General features: G+C 38.3%; 1 pseudogene; it reads right to left on the bottom strand.

The window, feature by feature from the left end:
- Positions 1-6,325: 6,325 nt before the first annotated feature.
- On the bottom strand, positions 6,326-8,751 carry LOC116408393 (annotated as a pseudogene).
- Between the last annotated feature and the right edge of the window lie 13,713 nt (positions 8,752-22,464).

The raw sequence follows: 22,464 nt of genomic DNA, 5'->3' as shown, positions 1-22,464 counted from the left end.
AAAAGTCGCAGAAAATACTCTGGGAGCATTTGTGGATTAGTAAATGTCCCCCTAAGAGTAGGGCTGCTCCTGCTATGAGGCAAGGCAAGAATCTTGCCTCCGATTACAGTGGGCATAAGTTACCAGGTGCTACAAAAAGCTGCCCCTGGTATGTATGTATCACAAAATATCAGAGCACACACCCAAATCCAAAAATATGCAGAGGTGCTGAAATACAGGACTTAACCTATTTAGTTACTCCATAAGTGTACACATAGATGAAAATAGTATCCGCACACTCCCATAATAAAAATCAAAATTTATTAAGCGCAAAGGAAAACCATAACAAAGAAAAACAAAAGCCCAACGCATTTCAACCCATAAAGGATCTTCATCAGGGAATAAAAAGTTCAGCCAGCTCTGCTTAATAAATTATGATTTTTACTATGGGAGTGTGTGGATACTATTTTCATCCCTGGTATGTTTAAGAGTGGTCCCCTTCAGTGCCATGTTTTATCCTATTCATACTGCACTGTCTGTGTTTATAAGGGCAGAGGATACATACACACCCCTGCTCCTACTCCCTGCCCATCTCCAAATTTGTGGGTCATTCAGACTCACAAGTTGTAAGGATAGGAATGCTTTGCGCCTGTTGCTATAGTGCTCGGCACTTCATACTGAATTTTTTTCAGTGCCAGGAGCAGAGCACAGAAGTACTCTTCGAATGAGAGGGTATTTGTGGGCTTTATTGCTCTTGCATTTCTATGTCTGGGGACTAAGTAAATGACCCCTTATACCTCTCACAATATGGTGAAGATGGTGTGGTATAATGAATACATCTTTTTGCAATCTGACGAAAGATCTCTGATCCAAAATATGGCATGCAGTATTATTATAATAAATGAAAGGGTTGGTATTTAATGTATTTTTGACCCTTTTGTTGCTTTATATAAAATGATTACTAATATGTTTTGCACACTTAGAACACTTCCCCAATCGCATTTTGTTGGAATAATCTTAGTTTATACTATCGTACAAGTGAAATGAACCCTTGAATCCAATGATTAATTGTTTCTTATGAAACAAAACATTTATTGTTGATTCTGACAATATTTTTTTATGCATGCAGATGCTGCGCTTCGCATGTAATATAGAAAAATAATGAGGTGATTTACTACTGAAATAAATTCTTGGCTCCATTTGCCTTCCCACTTACATAATAGATTTAATGAACCCGTTGATGTAATACATGGCTGTTATGAAGTCTAATATAAATATTGTAGTATTTTTGCATGGTATTCCTTATGTCCTTTTTTTATAGCAAATAAGGTAAAACAATGTAATTTACAGTAAATAACGGTATACAATTAATGTGCCCTCTCCACAGTTGGTTGAAGCTAAGTATATTTGCCCCTAAATGTTGATTCACTTTTCTGTTTTAGGGTACAGATTTTCTTATCAAAGGCACCGCATGAAGTTGGTAACCTTTACAGGCTGTATTATGCTTCATTTAAGTAGGCTGAAGAAGTGCATGAACAACAAAAATCTAGTTTAGAATGAATAAATAATGAATGTGGATAACCCCTTTATTTTTTCTAAAAAGAAACACATTTTTATGTTATTGTTTGTGTCGTTTTGTAAAAAAAATATTGGATTCTGATTCTGGAAGACACTAAAGTTGTTTTTGTTTTTTTAATAATATATTTGACATATCATTTCAGGTACTATATAATGCGCTGTGTGCTAGAAAACATTCTAATTTTAAAAATGAAGGAGCAGTACTTAGAATGATCTCATTTTTGCGTTTAGTATTCTGAGGATATCTGTCATATATCCATAGCATTAGTGACCAGAGCTCTGTGGTGTCCCTTACTGGGCGTATAGTGACATCATTGAGCACCTGCTGTGCCATCACTTTACATTAACCTCGCAAACAACCACAAAGGCCATGGCATTAAGTACATTGATTATAACTGAGATGAACACACTTCTGTTGTCCCCTGGAACAGCAAATATCTTACACAGTGTAGTTTGTTAGAAATGGCTCTGAATCTTCATCTGTAAAATGATCTGCCATATATTGTTCAGAATCATTAAGCTATTGTGCAAATACAAATCTTTTTTTTTATTATTTTTAAAGCTCCAAAGGTTCAAAATGTTTTTTTTCTATTATGTCATCAGTGGTTCACTGTCAATAACCAATATTATTAACAAAAAAGGAAAAAGGGCACTAAAGACCAAGACATTTGGGGGAATTCACAAAAGTGTCGGTAAGTACACAGTTCTCTACGTGCTGGTCAGCAAAGTGATATTTTTATGGATTTGTTGTAATTGCGCCAAATTTTTAAAAAGTATTGTATATACATTAAAACATTTTGTTATTGCGTTATGAAAATGTTGTTTGTGCACCAAAATTTTTTTCCCAACATTTTTGTAATGTCTCTAATAATTTTGTGGTATGACTAATTCTCAAAAGTTCATACATAATAGCCTTGCCTTTTGAAAACTGTCAGTAGAGGTGGAAAAATGAGGGAGAATTGATCAGCGCACAAACATAATTTTTATGACATTTTCCTTTACCAATATTTTTTTGAAATCCCCCCAAGTACAAAAGGTGGTCCAGTTGCACTAGTCCTGAACCCTTAGCTTAGGGTGCAGCAAACCGTAAACAGAAAAAACATAGCCATTAGCAATGAGATAATTTTTTCTCAAGGCATGGACATGGAGCAAAATTCTGCATTTCGCCTACTGTGATTTTTTCTGCAAAATTGTGCCAAAAATTCGCCTTGACAAAAAATTTGCCAAGAAAAAACACCCACCCACTTTAACGTATTTGCGCACGTAAAAAAAAGTCTTGCATATAAAAAAAGTAATGTGGTAGGGCTGAATTTTGCAATTTTTTCAGCAATTTCACAAATTTTTGGGTGAAGCAAAATTAGACAGATTTGCTCATCACTAGTCAGCATTCATGAGCTCAAAGGATTCTACAAGGGTCACGTAGATAAAAAGTTATAAAAATTTAAAGCTGCATAAAAATAGTTAACATCTCCATACACCCTATACATTTTGTGCCCTAGGGGGCACATAGTCATGGGTTTGTCATGGACCCATGATTAAGTGCCCCTAGGGCACAAAACACTGATGCCACACAGGGCTTATTCTCAGCCTGTGAAAAAACACAGGCTGTGAATCAGCTGGCATCAGCCTTCTACCTTGCCTGCACCTGGAACCATTGTGTCCTCCTGGGTGCAAGCACACGTGGTGGATATTGGCTCTGAAATTCAAACTTTCATGTTTTTTGCCGATATTTGCCGTGTGTGCCTGCACCCCAGCTGATACAATGGTTCCAGGTGTAGGCAAAGAAGAAGGTTGATACCAGCGGAGGGACTGATTCTTGGCCTGCAAAATAACACAGGTCGTGCCCCATTAGCCTTATGGAGATGTTGTATTTGAATGAAGCTTTGAATAAAGACTTTTTATCTACAGGAACCTTGTGGAATCCTTAGAGTGTCTAAATGCCCACATTTTTGCTGTGTATGGTAACCATTATTGCCATCAATTGATTTATTAGCAGGATAACTAAGAAAATGAATTAATGCCATGTCACATGCCATTAAACTGCTCAGGGCTCAATATTGGTTTATAACATGACTTTAGATTTGTTTTAAAAAAAATTGTGGTTACCAACCATTAACACAGCACATAGTGCTCTAAAAGCCAGCTGGCTATTACAAATACTGTGCATAATTTGGCATCCAAGTGATACAACTGTAAATTAGTTGTTAAAATAATTAATTTACAGGCTAATGTTCCTTGTCTAATTCCTTGTACATCTGGCCTTTGAGTTAATGGACAGTTTGGGAAATGAAAAACAGTAAGTAAAATTTCTTCAACTAGGCTAAAAATACAGCCCACTCCATTAAGCTGAGTGGCAGAGTTGGAACTCACAAGTGCAGGCACAGTACCACCTCATTATCCACCATATTTATCGTAGTCCATATCTATAGTTGAAGGTTTCCTAAAGCCTAATAGGGCCTAGCCTGACCTTGCTAGAAAATATCTGTCCTCTTCATCTCCCAGCAAATACATGTAACAATGAAAACATTAGGACAGTATTTTAAAGATGCAAGTGAAGTACTTCCAAAGTTGTAGGTGCATACAGACACTTCTTGTGCATCATGAGATGTCTGTTGGCACCTTCGATATATTTGGAGTCACTACACATTTTTTCATTTTTTCATTGTTACATGGAATAATACTTTGCCTGCCAGTTATAGGTATATGAGAGGCAACAGTATGTCTCGTTTATAATAAATGCTTTTTAATTGAAATGCGAAATTGTTATTTTAATGATTCCTGTATGAGTGTATACTGATTATCTAGGATTAATGGTGTAGAAATCATGCCAATATTACACCAGTCATAATGATAGCCTGTATAAACATGGGCAACTGCGTTACCAGTGTGCAGCTTCACAACTAGGTCAATGAGAAACATCATTTTTGGCACCATTTAATTGATACATGATTCATAGGATTTATCTATCTATGAGTCTTAAACAAATATCTTGATGATAGGACCTCTATCACAATTGTGGTCACAAAAAGTCACAGATCCTTGCACTTAAACAAGTTCCACACACTTGTGCATATGTGTGCAATGCATCATTGTGCCCATCCAGTCTGTTCTGATAAATGGCATGCAAGTATGGCTATTGACTATTGAAGGCTGTAATTCCAGGTTTTCCCACTGCAGGCTATGTCAAGAGGCATAGCAGACCCCCACTCCGAAAATTTAATGCGCAATTGTGTCAAAATTTTTATGATGCTCAGTCGCAGTAGTGCATGTTTTAACACACAAGGGGTAATTCGCAAATCTTTATTCAAAAAATGCTGCAGTCAGGACAAAAAAAAAAGGTACATTGCTTCCAAAACTGAACCTGCATTCATAAATAGAAAGAAAGAGAAGGAAGAAAAGGAAAGGAAAAGGAAGGGAAGAAAAGGGAAGGGAAGCAAGTGTGTGTGTGTGTGTGTGTTAGAAAGAGTAGAATGCAACAGTTCTGAATTGCCTGTATTTGCTTCTTGTAACAGATTTTCCTGATTTGTGAATGCATTACGTTTGTTTGCTGTTCTTGATGGAAAGAGGAGATTGAATGCATTTGTACATCATTCCCAAGCGCTATCTGTTTTGATGAGAATACTTATTCTGCTTAATTTCTTTTAGGAATTATATACTATGAATATAATATAACTTTTTCAATAAAAATGTTATAAAATAAAAACGTCTGAGTTTGCTATTTAAATCAATTAATGTTTCTGTCAATTTTCAGCCTCCTGATGCGATCCTGGAATTTTAATCAGTGAGACAGAATATATTTCCCCAATTAGAGATGCTACTTTGTGGAAAATGGATACCTATACTGCTTTATGTAACTAAACAGATTTTTACAATATCTTTATAATTTTAATTAGACAGATTGTCACACTTCTACAAATTGTGTTTTGGTGTTTGTTTAAAACACAGAAACTAAAAAAAAAAAAGAAATGGAATGGAATATTTAGACTAAGCTGATGCACACAGCTACAATTATACTTTATAGCCAAGCAGTAATAACATTCTGCCTGGTGCACTTACTGTTTTTCAAATGAGCTCTGGTTGGCTTGTTTTCTGCCAAAGCATGAAGAAATTCTTTAATTAGCATCATAAATATTTATAAAAGACTACAGTAGACAATTTCACTTTGGATTTTTGTGCATAAATTATTCCCTATTACGCGTTTCATGCATGGCTCTTATAATATAATTCATAATGTCTTGATATTGAGTATAGAATAACTAGGATTTGGATTAATCTAAATGCTGACAGTCAGCTGAAAATGTTATAAAGCAAAAAAATCTATTTAACTTTAGGGACTGATTTCAAAGTTTTTTTTACCTATAACAATATGGGGCCCATTTATCAATGTACGATTGAGTCTGAATACTAAAAATTTGTATTTTTTCTAATATCTAGTAGAATTAAGTCTAAAACAACTGGACTTTTCTGAGTTTTTCTTGAAAACGTTTCACCACTCATCCGAGTGGCTTCTTCAGTTCAAATGACTGGTAGGGAATTCCCCGGTATTTAAACTCTTGATGGTAGTAGAGTCACAGACATCCAATCACAATGGTTCCATTGAACTTGTTCAGTTAGGTGTTAGCTGAAACTGACAGGTGTAAGAAGGTATGATCCAATCACAATGGTACCAAGATTCTCATTGATGAAGGTGTTAATCCTTCAAAGTACATGACTGGAAGTGTGAACTGTTGTGAAACTGCCGGGGTAAGGATGTCAACGCGCCATTGTATGTTGGTGACAAGCGGTGTCTCAGGCCCCCTCCTCTGTTCAGGGATGGTTTTTCCAGGTTGGCATAAATGGCCTCTTTCACACCTCTTTCAAACCATCTGTCCTCTCGGTCCAAAATATGCACGTTACTGTCCTCAAAAGAGTGACCTTTTTCTTTGAGGTGTAGATAGACCGCTGAGTCTTGTCCTGAGGAGTTTGCCCGCCTATGTTGGGCCATTCTCTTACAGAGAGGTTGTTTTGTCTCCCCAATGTATAAGTCTGAGCACTCTTCACTACACTGGACAGCATAGACCACATTACTTTTCATGTGCTTGGGTGTTGGGTCTTTCGGGTGCACCAGCTTCTGTCTCAGGGTGTTGCTGGGTTTGAAAAACACAGGAATGCGATGTTTGTTGAAAATTCTCCTAAGTTTTTCTGATGTTCCAGCAACATATGGAATGACTATGTTGTTTCGCCTGCTGTGTTCCTCCCTTCTGTTTGTAGGTCTGGTCTTTCTGTTGGTCTTTGATTTGGTTTTGATGAAGGCCCAGTCTGGGTACCCACAAGTTTTCAGAGCTCCTTTTAGATGTTTATATTCTTTCTCCTTGGCCTCTGCATTGGATGCCACAGTTTCAGCCCGATGATGTAGAGTCCTAATTACACCCAGTTTATGTTCCAAAGGGTGGTGGGAATCAAACAGCAAGTACTGGCCTGTGTGGGTGGGTTTCCTGTATACTTCAATATCCAGGTCCCTCCCCTCTTTGATAACTATAGCACAGTCCAAAAAAGCCAGTTTGCTGTCTTTCACATCTTCCCTTGTGAACGTGATGTTTTTGTCCACCGAGTTTATGTGTTTGGTGAAGGCTGGAACCTCGCGTTCTTTAATTTTGACCCAGGTGTCATCCACATATCTGAACCAATGACTTGGTGTTGTTCCCTTGAAGGTGTCCAGGGCTTTCTTTTCCACTTCTTCCATGTAAAGGTTCGCTACAATTGGAGACACAGGCGAACCCATGGCACAGCCATGTTTTTGTCTATAGAAAACGTCCTTGTGCTTGAAGTAAGTGGTATTGAGACATAGGTCCAGTAAGGAACAAACTTGTTCTGGGGTCAGCTTTGTTCTGCTGCTGAGGGTGGTGTCTTGTTTCAGCCGTTTCCTCACTGTATCAATTGCCTCGGCAGTGGGTATGCATGTGAACAGAGATGTTACGTCATAGGACACCATTGTATCATCGATCTCCAGCTTTAACTCCTTCACTTTTTTGACAAAGTCCATGGAGTTCTGAATGTGGTGTACTGTGTTTCCAACTAAGGGGGCTAAGATGTTGGCCACGTATTTAGCAATGTTATAAGTCACACAGTTAATGCTGCTGACAATTGGCCTCAAAGGGGCTCCTTCTTTGTGTATTTTTGGGAGTCCATATAGGCATGGAGTGGCTTCGCCTGGGTAAAGGCGACGGTACAAAGCTGGACTGATGACCTTTTCCTTCTCAAGGTGCTGCAAGCAGTCTATAACCTTCTTCTTGTAGTTGCTTGTTGGATCTCTCTTGAGTTGCTCATATGTGTCTGAATCGTTGAGCAGTGTGGACACTTTGGCATGGTAGTCTGATGTATTCAGTACCACTGTACACCTTCCTTTATCTGCTGGCAGGATGGTGACACTTGAGTCCTTGGCAAGTGATGTCAGAGCCTCCTCTGCAGACTTAGATTGGAAGGGGGAGCTTTAGCATTAGCTAGGGCTGCTGATACTTTTAACCGGATGTTTTCAGCCTCATCCACTGGTATCTTATTGTTGTGGATGGATGATTCTGTGGCTGTGATGAAGTCTACCACTGGTACATACCGTGGGGCCACTGCAAAGTTCAGTCCCTTGGCTAAGACATCCTTCTTTGGTTCTGTGAGTTCCCTGTCTGATAAATTCTTTACCCACAGATCCTTGATGTTCTGGCATGTCTTGTTTTCATCTTCCTTCCTCCCTGTTGATTTGTCTGTTCGCTGGGTGTTGTTGGTACGTGATAATAAACTGGTGAATTTGTTTATTTGCCTCTCCTTGCCCTTGGCATGTTGTGCAAGTTGCGCCCGCTCTGTGAATTCAACCACTCTTTGCAACGTCAGCACCGGTAGTTTTGCTGTCAGTCTCTGTTTTGCATTATCAAATTTATGAACCAGGACCTCAATTGAGAAGTTAGTCTGCCTCACCCGTTCATTTAACAGTTGTTTCTGGGCTTTCTGAAGGATCACCTTGGCCCTGTGACCTTTAACCGAAGAACCCAGACGTAGGCTGCATGGTGTGATTCCCTGATATCGGCATCGTAGGTTAAAACGAAGATGGTTTCTGTAATCCGCAAGTTTTCTGGCCGTCCTCTCATATTCCCGTACCAATTTTAGGGTATTCTCCCCAAATTGAGTAGCAATATGTCTATGAAGATTCTCATTCATCCAGGTCATGATATACAGTATCTAGTAGAATTAAGTCTAAAACAACTGGACTTTTCTGAGTTTTTCTTGAAAACGTTTCACCACTCATCCGAGTGGCTTCTTCAGTTCAAATGACTGGTAGGGAATTCCCCGTTTTAAGTTTAGAACTGTGCATATTTTCTGCGATTTTTTTTTGTTAATTTGCGCACCTTTTTCGTACTTTTTCAGACAATTTTTGAGACAATCGTATTTGTCGCAACGAGTACGAAAGTTTCGGATTCATTCAAGCTTTGGTATCGTGACTTTCCTTGGGCCAGGTTGGAGCTGCACAGTGCCATTGAGTCCTATGGGAGACTTTCCTTGGGCCAGGTTGGAGCTGCAGAGTGCCATTGAGCCCTATGGGAGACTTTCCTTGGGCCGGGTTGGAGCTGCAGAGTGCCATTGAGCCCTATGGGAGACTTTCCTTGGGCCAGGTTGGAGCTGCAGAGTGCCATTGAGCCCTATGGGAGACTTTCCTTGGGCCGGGTTGGAGCTGCAGAGTGCCATTGAGCCCTATGGGAGACTTTCCTTGGGCCAGGTTGGAGCTGCAGAGTGCCATTGAGCCCTATGGGAGACTTTCCTTGGGCCAGGTTGGAACTGCAGAGTGCCATTGAGCCCTATGGGAGACTTTCCTTGGGCCAGGTTGGAGCTGCAGAGTGCCATTGAGCCCTATGGGAGACTTTCCTTGGGCCAGGTTGGAGCTGCAGAGTGCCATTGAGCCCTATGGGAGACTTTCCTTGGGCCAGGTTGGAGCTGCAGAGTGCCATTGAGCCCTATGGGAGACTTTCCTTGGGCCAGGTTGGAGCTGCAGAGTGCCATTGAGCCCTATGGGAGACTTTCCTTGGGCCAGGTTGGAGCTGCAGAGTGCCATTGAGCCCTATGGGAGACTTTCCTTGGGCCAGGTTGGAGCTGCAGAGTGCCATTGAGCCCTATGGGAGACTTTCCTTGGGCCGGGTTGGAGCTGCAGAGTGGCAGTGAGCCCTATGGGAGACTTTCCTTGGGCCAGGTTGGAGCTGCAGAGTGCCATTGAGCCCTATGGGAGACTTTCCTTGGGCCAGGTTGGAGCTGCAGAGTGCCATTGAGCCCTATGGGAGACTTTCCTTGGGCTAGATTGGAGCTGCAGAGTGCCATTGAGCCCTATGGGAGACTTTCCTTGGGCTAGATTGGAGCGGCAGAGTGCCATTGAGCCCTATGGGAGACTTTCCTTGGGCCGGGTTGGAGCTGCAGAGTGCCATTGAGCCCTATGGGAGACTTTCCTTGGGCCAGGTTGGAGCTGCAGAGTGCCATTGAGCCCTATGGGAGACTTTCCTTGGGCCAGGTTGGAGCTGCAGAGTGCCATTGAGCCCTATGGGAGACTTTCCTTAGGCCGGGTTGGAGCTGCAGAGTGCCATTGAGCCCTATGGGAGACTTTCCTTGGGGCAGGTTGGAGCTGCAGAGTGCCATTGAGCCCTATGGGAGACTTTCCTTGGGGCAGGTTGGAGCTGCAGAGTGCCATTGAGCCCTATGGGAGACTTTCCTTGGGCCAGGTTGGAGCTGCAGAGTGCCATTGAGTCCTATGGGAGGTTTCCAAAATCATGCATTGAAGTGTCAAAGTCAGAAAGGGTTTCCCGCCGTTTACGATCGTTCAGATATGAAAATTTCGTGACTATTGGATCATCATTCGCAAACGATTTCGGAACCTTCAGACCGTAAGTGCAAAATTTTTGTATTCAAATGAAAAGAATTTCTGTGATATTTGGGATTGGATTGGATTTCGTGATTCAAATTCACACCTTAGTGAATCGGCCCCCAAGTGTAGCAAACTAATATTGTTAGGAAGCAATGGTTAACTAACATCACCTTTATGCCAATTAATTTAAGAGTAATAGTTAAGCTATCGGCACACCTAGCAAGCATTTCTCTGTACGCATGGTTCAGCCAATGGGCACACTTTATGCCTCTGCATACCATGTCATTTAGATGACTTGAAACTGGCATCACAGAGGGGTAGGGATTGTTTTTATGCTGGCTGAACTAGTGTAGTGGAGAAATGTTATGTGTGCCACTGGATTAAAAACTGTGCCTTGGTATTCCTGTCTAATATGTAGTGTCATTAACTAATTTGTAAATAAGGGCACATTACGCATTTTGGCATGGGTGAATTCTTTTGCGAAACGCCTGCAAAATTTTGCAGTGAAAAATGTCACTGCGGTCATGTCAAAAAAAGCTGTGTTTCCCAAATTTTTCTCAATTTTGTGAATTTTTCTGAAGTTCTGCAAATTTTTCAGCTCATCAATATTCAGAATTGCTAATTTAACAGAGCTAATAAAGCAATAAACTCAACTTGCAGACAGTTTTTTAGTTTCTAATGTGCATCAGTGTACAGAGTTGTAGTGCATATTTGTGGGTAGGTTCTAATGCACAGAAACCATGCAACTGGTCTGAAGAAGAGGATTATGCAAACTGGTTTGATTCTTGTTAGTGATATTATTTAGATAATTGACTGACAGTGAATTTCTATACTGAAATGGTTATTGGTTGAAGTGTTCTTGAAATTTAAAACATGAAAAGAAACTTAAGTTATTAGCAATATCTTCAAAAAGACAGTTGTCAATGCAAATGTGTTATTAAGCTGCTTTCACTAGAACTATAATTGTTTCTAAATTGGATTGCAAATTGGAGTTGCAATTAATTTACTCTATCTCTTAAAATGTTATACTTGAACCAACAAGTTTATATTTTTTAGCTGTAATACTAGCGTGTAGGCACCAACTCAGTTCATTGTGCCTGAGTCTGAGCTTTTAGAAGAAGCCAGTGCTACACATTAGAACTGCTTTCAGGTAACTTATTGTTTCTCCTACTCCCATGTAACTGGAGGAGTCATGACTTGGCTGAGCCAGACTTGAATTTTTACTATTGAGTGCTATTTTCATATCTACCACAAGGTGACATGGGAGCATTTTTAACAATACAAGAGTCAGGGAGCTGCTGTCTTGCTCCCTTTCCATTGTTCTGCTGATCGGTTGCTGGGAGGGGGGTGATATCACTCCAACTTGCAGTGCAGAAGTAACGAGAGACTAAAGTTTATCAGAACACAATCACATGGATGAGGGCACTGGTGAAACATATCTAGGCCCATGTCAAATTTAAATATAAAAACAATCATTCCAGAATTCTGCTGGATCAGCACTATTTACTAATGCATTTTGCAAAAAGGAAATCCCTGGAGCTATAAACGCAGGGGCTGCATGACAAGGGATCTGAATGACCAGCAGCCAGATTACACTGGTTTATGTTTAAACATTGGCAGAATCAGATGCAGCTGTGATTGGGTGAGAATCAATAAGTTAAGGAGGGGGAAAGCTAGGATGGGGGTGGAGAAGGGTAGGGATGTGATGTTACAAGAAGCAGTTTACTTCCTATCTTCTGAACAGGTAGATACATCCCACCCACCCTCCCCTCATTTTTGCATATTTTGTAAAATGCCAGGAGATTCTCTTTATGCTCTCGCATTATCTATTAATAACTGAATGTGAATGTTTTCCTATATGCACTGTTATTTTGTGGTTTCGGTAACGTTACAATATAAATGTGAGAGTCTGCATGGTTTCATTTATGTTAAATGAAAGTCAAATCCTTGATCCAGGGAATGTTTCCGATCGCCATGGGGGTCAGGAAGGAATTTTTTCCCTCTTGAGGTATAATTAGCACAGGCTTCAGGCTGAGTTTTTTGTCTTCCTCTGGATCAAAACAGTGGATATATGGTTATGTATTTTAAGTTTTATCTGTCATAGCAGTGTTAGGACCTTGCCAGAGTGAGGAGAGAAAGGAGGTTCTCTCCTGTGACTGCACGGAGGGTTGATTGATACAGACGCTACTACTGCTTGTGCTAGGTGACAACCTGCTTGGATTTCATATCATCGAGGCACTGCATATTCAGGACCGGCAGCAGGGCTGCTGAACTTCTCTCATGGTGAGAGATGCAGCTCCTGCTGGTAGCAGAGTTTGGGGCCAACCTATAATGTCATAGTGCTGATCTCAAGTCTTCAGTAAGGAATGGTAGAGCATAGTAGTGATCTCTTATGGAATTCTGGCTTTGAATATTGCCTTGGGGTAAGGCTGGCAAGGTCCTATTTATTTGATAAAATGTGAATAAATGCTGTGGCCTCTTTTTACCTATTTCTGGCTCCTGGTGTTTCATTAAGGTATGTAACAATGGGGTTCAGAGGGATGGTTGAAAGCGAAGGGCAAGTGAGGAGTCCCCTTGTCATGTGTTTTTCAGTGACAGATTGCTGTGCGGTATCTTTTACCACTGCTCTATTTGAACACATAGCTAAGGACCTGGTTCCCTGCTTGGGTACCCTTGTATATTCATGTAGGCAGGGTTAGTTTAACCTGTTGTTAATCTCGTCACAGGTGTTCTGTGTTAACAATCAACCTGCCTTTATAATCCCCTGTTCTGCACTCAGTCATTGCCCATTATAGGTCTTTCTAGCAAAGTTCCTGGTGTGCTCCTGTCCTGTGTATTTGGTTCTGACCCTTGCCTGTATCCTAGCTTCGAGTGAACTGTACCTGGACTGTACTGCGCTGCTGTTTGGTTTTGACCCGGCCTGCCTGGCTTTGATTCTACTAAACTCCCTCACTCCTCCTTCAATGATCTGGTTCCCTTGCACGCTTTAAAGAGATACTGACACCAGAAAGAAAATCTATTTTTTACATCTATCATAACTAGGGATGTAGCGAACCTCAAAAAAAAAGTTCGCGAACCTGTTCGCGAACTTCCGCCGAAAATTGCGAATATTCGCGAACTTTGCGAACCCCATAGACTTCAATGGGAAGGCGAACTTTAAAACCTAGAAAAGCCATTTCTGGCCAGAAAACTGATTTTAAAGTTGTTTAAAGGGTGCCACGACCTGGACAGTGGCATGCAGGAGGGGGATCAAGCAAAAATTTGTCTGAAAAATTGACACATGCTGTTTTTCGAAATGATCGGTAATTTTGCGACTTTTTCGTAATTTCCGGCACTTTCGTAAAGTTATCGTAAGTTTTGCGACTTTTTCGGAGCATTCGTAACGTTATCGTAAGTTTTGCGACTTTTTCGGAGCATTCGTAACGTTATCGTAAGTTTTGCGACTTTTTCGGAGCAGTTGTACCGTTATCGTAAGTTTTGCGACTTTTTCGGAGCATTCGTAACGTTATCGTAAGTTTTGCGACTTTTTCGGAGCATTCGTAACGTTATCGTAAGTTTTGCGACTTTTTCGGAGTAGTCGTAACGTTATCGTAAGTTTTGCGACTTTTTCGGAGCATTCGTAATGTTATCGTAAGTTTTGCGATTTTTTCGGTGCCGGCGAACCCAAATTGCGAACATCACGAAAAGTTCGCGAATTTGCGGACTTGCGAACACCCGATGTTCGCGCGAATTAGTTCGCCGGCGAACAGTTCGCTACATCTCTAATCGTAACATTCTTTGCAAGAACTTTATAATTTTGCCATAAAAATATTTACCTGATGCGTTTACATTACCTGTCTGATCCCCTGTGTTCCTCTATGAGGGGGCGGCCATATTTGTCTGTTAGCATTAGAAGCTATAACTGACAGGTTGGGAAGGGACAGTCAGGTTGGCAAAACAGTCAGGTTCATGAACTTCAAGTAACAATTACTTACAAAACCAAACCTGTCAGCGAAAAACCGTCAACATGACCTATAGGTAACTTTTTAAGTATATTCATATTTTGAAAAGTAGTTTTTTCATGTCAGTATCACTTTAAAGCTAGAAACATGTAGAATATCTCACGGCTAGAATTCCCCGCACAGTCTAAATGGGTTCAGCCCAAAATTTATTTACTTTTACAGTGGAATTTTAAAATCTATCAAATTACCTGCCCAAGTGGGTAAATGTATGTTGGTCAAATCACCACACTGTAATAGAGGCTTGGAAAAAAGATCTGCAATAATATGTGGAAATTTCTTGACCCGAAAAAACAAACTCTTTTCGGGACCCCTGTCATAATGACAAAACATCATCTAATTATAACACATGGTATTCATACAACTACATAATTACTACATGGGATAAATGATTGGTTGAAACTGTATTATAATTAGGTTAGAATTAATGTAAGCATTCTACAGAATATTCTACTCTAATCAAGAAAATGCAATACACTGATTTTATATTTATTGTATTTGCCTAATGAATTTCATTTTATCAGACTAAGCAAATACAGGTATGGGATCCCTTATCCGGAAACCCGTTATCCAGAAAGCTCCGAATTACGGAAAGCCCGTCTCCCGTAGACTCCATTTTAATCAAATAACTCAGAATTTTAAAACTGATTTCCTTTTTGTCTGTAGTAATAAAACAGTACCTTGTAATTGATCCCAACTAAGATACAAATAATCCTTATTGAGTGCAAAACAATCCTACTGGGTTTAATGAATGTTTCATTAATTTTTTAGTAGACTTAAGTTATGGAGATCCAAATTACAGAAAGACCCCTTATCCGGAATACCCTTGGTCCCGAGCATTCTGGATAATGGGTTTTATACCTGTACAAAAGTGATTTTAATTATACTATTACAAGTCCACTATATTAAATTGCTGATGCTCAGCCTTTGACAGCTTTGAAATTATATTAATCCTGTATATATTGTTGCCTCAGTATCCAAAATGGTTTTCAGGGATTATATTAAACTTATATTATATTATAAACAATAATGATTACTGTTACATACATTCCATTTTTTTTTTATAATAGATTGCATTGCAATCTCAGAGCAAAGCAATGCCACATATTGTAACAATTACCATTACTGAACCAGATTGCTTCCTAACTTTTTACTATATAATGATGTGATTAATAAATATACCATTGAGAAGGCTGGATGGGCATAAAAAGCTCTTGGATTTCCATACCCTAACCCCAGACCTTTAGCTGGGCATCCTTGCTCTGACTTATATGGGGGTTTCCATTACAATTGCTCTATCCAAAAATCTGCCCAGAATGTCTTTGTTTCAGTAGTAACTTTTAATGGTTAATAAGCCTGTGGAGGGCTGCTGCTGCCACCAAAAAATATGGAGTCTATAGTTTTTCACGCAACTTTTCCATAGTAAGAATTTTAGCGATTACATTTTGCAGGAGTTTTGCAAGAATATTTGCCAATGGCGAAATACAGAATTTTACTAAGAATCCATACTTGGCAAAAAATTTCTCTCATTACTAGAAGTGAAAATTAGAGATGCAATAGAATCATACTAGTTTGTGTGAGTAGGCAGAGAGCACAGGGCTGTACTGTATATCTCTGTAAATTTCTGAAATGTGTGTCTTCACTATAAAGGGATTCTTTCTTGAGTTCTTCTGACATATCTAAACTCACATTTAATGCTGTCCCTGGCCTCATTTGTTAAGGCACCTTCCCAATGTGGTGTCACAATAGCCTCATCTCAACTAACCTTTCTACCATTCAACACATTAATTGGCCACCCACTTACACAAACTAGGGTCTTCCTATAATGTTCTGATGCTCAAGGCCTTTGTGTCCTTCCCATCTATTATTTTCCTTCTATTTTTCTCATGTTTATCAGAATAAATACTGTATATATACCACACAAATTTGAGTATTAAAGTTAAAACCAAAATATTTTATAAGTTCAAATTCAGTCATTTAAGTCTGCAGGAAATGACAGTTTAAATAACTGACCTATTTTTGTAGTTAATGGAGAAAGGTTTACTAATGAGGGAAAATTGATAGTCATTAGCGATTATTTCCCCAAACATCTGTTACATGGTTTTTATCAGTGTATATTAAGTACTATAAAAAGCAGAGTAAAGATATATTAGAACACTTATAAATTATATCCAGAGTCATTGGCTTAATTATTGATGGGTTATAATTAGGCATAACCTAATATAGCTGAATGAATATAGATGGGAATTCACAACAACATATAAACATGATAAAATATATATATTTTCTTAAATACCATGCATGGCAGTGTGTTATTAAGGTATAAAAAGTACACCCTATCTGAACTTGTGGTTTACATTTTTATTTTTAAAATGTGCACTAAAATCTTGTGGTGAGGAAACATTCACGATGAGTCTCTACCAAGTGTTTTGAAATGCCTTTTTCACCACTAAACCCGTTAAGACACCTGCTTTGCTGCTATATTCCATAAGGTGTAATTGGCATTGCTTAGCCATGGATTGACCTGATCAAACACAGAGGTATTTTCACATTACTCCTGTGCTCCTTAGGCCACTGCTCTGCTGACTCCAATTTGATTTTTCTGGTCCCTGGTGACCTGTAGTTCACAAACAAATCTCTTTTTAGATTTTCGCGATGCTGCCATATGTTTGCAAACATACCATTATTGAAAACATTTTGAAAGATTGTGACCAGTCTTATAAGATGATAAAGACACAGCAAAATTTATATAGTTAAATAAATAATTTTGGTAAAAACTCAACTGTCCATTTCATGTCCAACTGCTCATATGAATCCCTCCAAATGATTCTTCAGCTCATATGTATATATAGTTGCAAAGTTACACGAACATGTACACATCATTTAAAAAAATATATATATATATCACTAAGGGGCTGATTTACTTACCCACGAACGGGTCGAATGGAGTCCGATTGCGTTTTTTTCGTAATGATCGGTATTTTGCGATTTTTTCGTATGTTTTGCGATTTTTTCGGATTCTTTACGAATTTTTCATTACCAATACGATTTTTGCGTAAAAACGCGAGTTTTCGTATCCTTTACGAAAGTTGCGTAAAAAGTTGCGCATTTTTCGTAGCGTTAAAACTTACGCGAAAAGTTGCGCATTTTTCGCGTAAGTTTTAACGCAACGAAAAATGCGCAACTTTTTACGCAACTTTCGTAATGGATACGAAAAACTCGCGTTTTTACGCAAAAATCGTATTGGTAACGAAAAATTCGTAAAGAATCCGAAAAAATCGCAAAACATACGAAAAAGTCGCAAAGTGTTCGTTTTCAAGTCGGAACTTTTCCAATTCGGGTCGGATTCGTGGGTTAGTAAATCAGCCCCTAAATGTTGGCACTCGTGTAGTAGAATAAACAGAGCCTGGGTGCAGTCCATTAGTATATTCCAATCTTGCAAAGAAGATCTGCATACACATTCATATATTAACTGCTCTGTAGCCTTGGATATTATGCTCGACCAAGAAGTCATCCAAATCCTGTCAAAGGTATGAAGTAAATCTGACAGTAGAACATTTAGCAATCTAACTGCCTCACCATGAAGAATCATTTACCTTGCTTGGAGTGAAAGATCAGTTCTTGAGGTCTAAAGTGAAGGCTTCTTCTTCTGAAAAAGAAAGATTCTGGAAAAGATCACCCAGCTGTCTGTCTGCAATGTCCTCTAATGTGCTTGAAAATAGTAATCCCTTCTCAAGTGTCATTTATCCAAATAAAATAACCCTATGCTTATGTGGGTAAAGAAAGCCCTTTTTCTTCTATAAATGAGTACCTTTTTTTTAACTTGGGACCCCCACTTTTCTAGGTATATAAAATATATGTTTTTAGGGTATATTACATGTAATTGCTCTAATTATTTACATAGATATTAGTAAATAATTATAAACTGATGTTTAAGGCTGATGGCAGACAAGGCATAGGGCGGATATTTTCGGCAAGCGGAAAAGCGCTTGCTGAAAATACCGGCGTAGAGCGGCATTTTCAGCAAGCTGTTTTCTACTTGCTGAAAATATCCGCCCTACACCTCTTCTGCCATCAGCCTTAGTGAGACGTTTTCTATATGTGTGCCGAATATATATATATATATATATATATATATATATATATATATGCATAATACACAAGAGGAATGAATATGCTGTACAATATATCCTTACACAAGAACAAGAAAAATACACAAGAACCATGGATATCCTGTAAATTATATCCTTATAAATGGTGCTTAGTAATGTCATCAGTTACAATTGGTGATTCACTGAAACTTGTGTAATAAAATGAATAATGCACCCCCTGTTGTAAAATATAGGGATAAAGAAGTCACCTCAGAGGTCCATGACCTGTATAAAAACACTTGGCCTTCAGCCTTGTGCTTTTATATGCTTATGAACTCCTCAGTAGATATATATAGTAGGCTTATAGTATAATAGTAGGTGCTTATAGTATAAAAAAATAACGCACCCCCTTTCTTAAATATAAGGATATTAGAAGTCCACCCAGTGCTCTACACATGTATAAAAACACTTATCCTTTAGCCTCACTACTTTATATGGCCTATCTTCTGAGTGACTTCTAATATCCTTAGGGAGTAGGGAAAGAATTTCTTTCTTTCTCTTCATATTTAATTTATTACTGAGATACATGCTGCGCTTTTTGGTTATGATGAAGGACATAATAATTATACATTTTGTTATCTACTTTTCATAAGTAGATCCTACTTTGTTAAGTACTTCCTCACATTCCTTATTTGTTCACCTTTCTAGTTCAGCGAAAACCATTTATTTCAGAATTTATTTTCAGTAATATATGCTTTCACCTGTAATTTTCTAAATCACTAAATGTATACAAATGTATTCCATTCTATGATTTATCTTCCTCCTTTGGGTTGTATATTTCCAGAACCTCTAGTCATTCCAGGATGTTTTATTCCAATATTTATAATATATGCTTTATATTTCAGGGGACACAGACCATAAACTATAAGTTTGTTCAGCCTATAATTTATCAATCCTATGAACACTTTCCTCGAAGTAAATTTCTCAGTCATTTATAAAATCGTGGGATTAAAAAATACTGCTTACAATCTATTGGTGTCTACAACCCAAGCCTGAGAATCTTTTTTAAGAAATACAAGAAGCACAATATTTATATATAAGCAGCTTTCCTAAATCAACAAATCTGAGCAAGGACTAAAGTAATATTTAAGGCCCAATTTATTAAGTATTAGTAAAACATAACCAATACTGTTGGGTTTACCAATTTATTTTTTATGCTGGAAGGATTTGTTTAACATTTTGTTTGACATTAAATCCTACAAGATAGTGTAAAGATAATCTGTATGATTTAATTGAAGAAGGCTTTAACACTTACTGTACATACTTGATACACAAAAACAGTTGATTTTCTAAAGGCAGAGCCTTCAGTTACAGCCATCTTCCTTTAAGATACCTAAGGCTACTAGGCAACCACTGGGATGTCCAATTGTTTCTGGAATAGGATCTCTAAGGTCAGCATTATCAGAGATTATATATTAAATAAGGTGTATTTATCAAGATTAAAATTTGAGTTTCAGCATAAAAAAAATTCAAATTGCAGCAAAAATTCAAATTCAGATGTTGATAAATCAGCACCCAAGAGCTGGGCTGCAGTTGATGTCGCAGCAATTTACTTGTATATTCAAACTTTCCTAAGTTTAAAATAAAAAGCATTGTCCTAATGAATAGAAGTTAAGTAGTAGGTTTCACAGATCAGTTGGAATTTCAGAGACATGTCTAGGAATGCCAGCGAGAAGGGCTACATTGACTGCAATTTAATGTACATTTGCAGCCCTGCAACATGCATTTATTAAAAACGTGTTCCTGAATTTCCTAGTGATCGAGTAATATTATTATATAAATTCTTTGAAAGACATCTTACTTAAGACTATACATTTTTTCTCATTCACATTTTTCCTTTTTGACAAAAATTCTTTCTACAGAAATGGATGCTTCTATTTTCTACTATGGAAGATAAATTGATGATTTTTTATTTATCTAAAATGACACTTGTCAAAATTTAAGAAATGTTATTCCTATTTGTTATTAATTTAGAAAAGGTCTATTGTGTTCTTAGATGTTACTGGTTCAGCACACCAAGGGGCTGATTTATTAATACTTGAGCCTCCAGTCTCAGTAGAAACCAGTTACGGAAACCACGCACATGTTCTTAAACTCACGTGTGATTTCTGTATCCCATTAACTCTGCTTGCTGCTGATCTTTTTTTTTCCTGAGCAGATTTTTCAAAAAAATAAAAAGTTTGGCATGTTTTAGATGCTGAGCTTTTTATTTTTTAAAAAAAACCTGCTTGGAAAAAACATGATCTGTAGCAAGCCAAGGTAATCCTATACAGAATATATGTATGGTTTTGGTAACCAATTGCTTGAGCCGAGATACTTAAGCATTCATAAATCAGCCCCTAAGCTTCTACACCACTTTATAGAGTGGAATGTGAATAGAAGGCCTATTTGGGGCCGTAGGTAACATGAGACAGAAGCTGGGGGGGGGGGGGGGGCAACAGTTATGGGGTTAAATTCAACACAGCTAGTTTATGGGGGTTAATGGTAAATTAGGCAATAGTTGAACAGCGCCTTGGTAAGTTGTCATAGTGAGAGAAGATTAATTAACGTCACATGTACACTATGGCTGGGGTATAAATTGACCACTCACAGAGCTAGTGGCTCTGGTGAATGGTCTTAAGACCCACCCACTCATTTAGTAGTAGATAAATTGAGATATTACCAAAAAAATGGTATTGTCGCTGCTTTGAGGTCTTTTTTGTGTTTTAATCTAATGGGAGATTTGATACAATTTTAAGATGCTGCAGGTCTTGGCAATAAGGCAGAGCCAAGAGAATGAAAATAAGGCAGCTGGAGGATTCATTATTCTGGATTGCTTGGTTATTGTAATGATTGTTATTGATATAGATAATAAACAAGCTGCAACCATTGTTATTGACCCAACTCTGTTCTACGTGTGTTTTTTTTTTTTTTTTTTTGGTAAAACAGTAGCTCATCCAGTATACTAGTACCATGCTCTGGCAATGCTATTTTGTGGGCTTTGCATGCACTCAAATAGTGCATAATATCCCCAAGGCCGATTTTTGAGATTGAGATGTGTTTGTTCTGACTGAAATGATTTTGTAACCCAAGATTGTGAGCTAAGAGAGTCCTGTCCAGGGGCAATATGTTTTCTAACTTGATTGATGCTGTTACTAGACCTTTAAATACATCAAAGAAAGGTCTTTTTAAGAGATACAGTGCCTGTGATAATATCCAGATTTGCACCCTTTCTAATGTCTCTCATAGAGAACATGTGGGTTCAATGTTTGGTTTCCATGTGCCCAGATGTGTCCTTCCATACACACCTTGGTTTTCTTTATTAAAAGAATTATAATTTGTTTCCCATTCTTCACACTGATCCTGAGACAGAAACAAGTCTGGCAGGGGATTGCAAGTTTATAGCCCACAGTTCAAAGTAACATCCTAGCGCCTACTTTGATCACTATGAACAATAATCAACCAGGAGTTAGACATTTTTCCTCCAACCACTAATCATTTCTTTTATACAGCTTTGAGCACAAAAATAAGGACTTTTATACATCACTATACAGCAAAGAATGTTTAACTAATACCATTGTATTTATATGCCAGTTAATATCCTCTTTCTGATCAGAAACATACCTTTATAAGTTTTAAAGTGTAAAAAGTATTTGTTTAGATTTTAATGACTTAATACAAAATGTTTTACATAATTGCAAGTTTAATAAGTTTTATTATTATTTTTTAGCTTTGACCTATTATGATTATGAAAAGAAAGGTTGCAGTGTACTAAAGCTTGGAAATTGAGTTAAGGAATTCCCTCGAAAAGGTACACTAAAGGGGAGATTAATCAAAATGTGACTAGAGCATAATACATACAAACTCACCCACATTCTATTCATTCCTATGGGATTTTTAGAAGCAT

The sequence above is a fragment of the Xenopus tropicalis genome, chromosome 1 (genome assembly GCF_000004195.4).
Source record: "Xenopus tropicalis strain Nigerian chromosome 1, UCB_Xtro_10.0, whole genome shotgun sequence".
In the NCBI taxonomy this organism is placed as follows: domain Eukaryota; kingdom Metazoa; phylum Chordata; class Amphibia; order Anura; family Pipidae; genus Xenopus; species Xenopus tropicalis.
The sequence above is the reverse complement of the archived record's forward strand: the minus strand, read 5'-3'. Positions and strand labels throughout refer to the sequence as shown.